The following is a 3,674-nucleotide window of genomic DNA, read 5'->3' on the forward strand; positions in this document are numbered from 1 at the left end:
GGGATTGAATCTGTAATAATATGTTAGAAACCATGCTGGCCTGCCTAATTGAGGCGGCGACTTCAAGAGAAATAACAGCATTAACAACATATTGTGAATCAGAAAAAAGATTAAAGGGCTCTTCAAATCTTTTAAACACCTCTAGAACCACCAGGCACTCCGTGACCTGGGGAACATCCGGTCGAAAATATAACACGACTGGATTTTGACCTTCCACCACAAAGGCACCCTGACCAGTTTTTGACCCATCAGTATAGGTATAGGGAATAATTAATTTATCGGGTATTTTAGCAAAATGCATCAAACAATACTTTAGGCCCAATAGGGCTTGAGTTGCAACAAGCTCAGGAAAATATTGAACAGTTCTTACTCCAAGAGAATTACCATGAAGCCACCACAGAGGGCCGTCCTGCCATAAGACCCCTGTAGGATAATTCTTTGTCTTTAAAATACACAACATAAGTAATTGACCTGGATTATAACGACACACTTGAGCCTTAATTATTGCCCCTTCAATCCTTTTTAAGGCCGCAAAAGCCTGTGGGGTAAGTTTTCGTGTAGATGTGACATCCGGGTTACCTTCCAAAATGGAAAATAAAGGCAGTAATTCTGCTCGAGGAATGATTAAATATCCCCTGTTCCAGTTGATGTCTCCCAACAGTTGTTGAAAATCATTGAGTGTCTTTAAGTGGGCAGTCCGAATAGAAATTTTTTGAGGTCGAATAAAGGCAGGAGTAACAATGGCGCCTAAGAATTTTACCACCTTGGATTGTTGTACTTTATCAGGGGCAATAATAAGCCCTCTCTGTTCAAGTAGGGAAACCACCTGTTGATAGGCTCTATGAAGTACCTCAAGAGAGGAAGCAGCTAGCAGGATATCATCCATATAATGAATGATTTTTACCAGAGGAAACTCCTGTCTAACTGACAGCAGGGCCGAATCCACAAACAGTTGACAAATAGTCGGGCTATTAGCCATGCCTTGCGGCAAGACCTTCCACTGATACCGGACATCTGGCTGTTCATGATTAACAGAGGGCAACATAAAGGCAAAACGTTCTCTATCCTCAGGGCAAAGGGGTATTGAGAAGAAGCAATCTTTAATGTCTAAGGTCAACACAGGCCAATCTCAGGGCAGCGCCGAAAGTAGAGGAAGTCCTCTCTGGACTGGTCCCATGACCTGCATTTGCGCGTTTACTGCCCTTAAGTCATGTAACAATCTGCACTTGCCAGAAGCCTTTTTAATAATAAAAATGGGTGTGTTCCAGGGAGATACAGAGGGCTCAACGTGTCCCAATTTTAACTGTTCCTCAACTAAATTTTTTGCAGCTTCCAATTTTTCTTGTGAAAGGGGCCACTGGGGGACCCACACCGATTTCTGGGTCAACCAGGGTATGGGTACCGCATTATTGTTGGAAGCTTTTGTTTCAGTGGCCCCTAGGAAAAACCCAATCCTTTCCTATTAAATTTTGCAACAGGCTCAACGGGTTCTGGGCATCCCTGAAGACATCTGCCAAGCCCTTGAGTTGGAACATATCCCTGCTGTTTCATGATGTTTTGACTAACTTCTGAATAATTATTAGTCAGTTTAAGTTTTAATTGTTGTTGCACATCCCGTCCCCAAAGATTGACAGGGACGTCGATTACAAACGGTTGGATTGTCCCCTGTTGGCCTTCTTCAGTTCTCCACACTAACTCTTTAGCACTGACACAGGGAGTATTAGCATATCCAAGTCCTTGTAAAGTTTGAGAAGATTTTTGTAATGGCCACTGCTTGGGCCAGGCCTTTGATTGAATAATGCTCCGATCGGCTCCGGTATCTACCAGGCCAAGAAAGGACTTTCCCTCTTTTTGTAGGGATAGCATGTGTCTCTGGTCCAATTCCATCGACAGGCATACAAGATCAATCCCTGTGGAGCCTAAGCCTCCGGCTCCCCTTTCCTTTTGTAGTGAAAGAAAGTTTTCATGTTTTGAAGGTAAAATTAAAAGCTGGGCAATCCTATCTCCCGGGGCTATAGAGATTACTCCGTAAGGGGAGTGGCACAAAACCTTGATTACTCCTGAATAGTCAGAATCTATCACGCCCGGGAAAATTATTAGTCCTTTTAAGGTGGAGGAGGAGCGCCCTAACACCAATCCCACCGTGCCTCTTTCTAATGGTCCAGTTACATTAGTATCCAATATTTGTACTCCCATGGCTGGAGTTAAGACCAATCCGGAGGAGGCACAGAGGTCCAACCCTGCAGAGCCTGGGGTTGCCCTTCTGGCTGAACTGGCTGCTGTAGGCTGGAAACAGGTGCCGGAGTCTGAAGTGCCCCATAAATTTGTGGGCCCTGGGGACGGGGGCCCCTTGTCCCGTTTTTTGGCTCCTGGCCTGCACTAAGAGAAGGAATGGGCTGTCCATTAATATCTTTTACTGACCTGCATTCATTGGCCCAATGTTTTCCCTTCTTGCACCTAGGACATGTTCCTGGCATCTTTTGAACTCCCTGAGGACCCTGGGGAGCAGTTCTGGGACACTGGTGTTTAAAGTGTCCAAGTTGGCCCCATTTGAAGCATCCTTTACCTTTAGAGTCCTTGGCCGCTCGGGTGGCTGACAGTACAGCTGCAGCCAGGCCTGCATTAGTTAATGGCCCCCCTATTTCCCTGCAGGCTTTTACCCATGCTTCCAGGCACTTTTCCTTGACCGGCACAATAGCTCTCTGACATTCCTTTGTACTTTGCTCAAAAATAATTTGTTGGACAACTGGCATAAAGACTTCAAGATTTCCAAAAACGCGCTCCGCCGTTTCGAGCACACGGGCCACAAAATCGGAGAATGGCTCCGTGACAGCTTGAGTAACTTTGGTGAGGCTGCCAGTGACCTGGCCTTTGTTTGGGATTGCCCTCCAGGACTTGTAAAAAACCTCATTTATTTGTTTATAAACATCCCAGGGGAAATTTGTCTGATCGGCAGCCCATTGTCCTTGCCCTAGGAGCATGTCCACGGTCCACTCGGGCCACCCTTCTTGTACATTTACTCTATATTGAGCCTGAGCTCTGTCCATAACTATAGACCTGAAGTCAAGGAACTGTCCATGATTGAGGCATGTCCGCGCGACCTCATACCAATCATTAGGTGTCATAGCATTAACAGTTAGTCTTCTAAGCAAGGCAGTGGTATAACTGGCCGTAACTCCATAATTACGTACTGCCTCCATCAAATCCTTTAACTGTTTATAGGAGACTGGTTCAAAGGTCCTCTCCTGAGTAACTGGGTTCTCAAAAACTGGGAACGCAGCTGCCAGGCGGGACCAAGTGCTTCCTTTTATGAAATGACATTTTCCTGGCGCCACAGGATAGGGCGGGGGCGCAGAGAGCATGATTCTCTCTTGCTTATTTCCTTTAGACACTCCGGCCAGAAGAGGTCGTCGAACTCCATACCTACCCTCCTCATACCTAGCAACCGCCTCCTCCAAGCTTTCTCCCTCTTTCGGGTCCTGTTCCTCATCTGAATTGTTAGTCACTTCCTCATCTGAGCTGTTTAATTCCTCATTTGCATCGTTTAGCTCCTCATCTCTAGACTCCCTTATTTGTAAATGTTGAAACCTGTCTAGATCCGGGTAAAGCTGCCCGGGGAGCGGCTCCATTGCTCTTATGACTTGGTCCTCCTTATCACCCTCCTGCACGATATC

Source organism: Megascapheus bottae, unplaced genomic scaffold (assembly GCF_031878675.1).
Source record: "Megascapheus bottae isolate mThoBot1 unplaced genomic scaffold, mThoBot2.hap1 HAP1_SCAFFOLD_52, whole genome shotgun sequence".
NCBI lineage: Eukaryota > Metazoa > Chordata > Mammalia > Rodentia > Geomyidae > Megascapheus > Megascapheus bottae.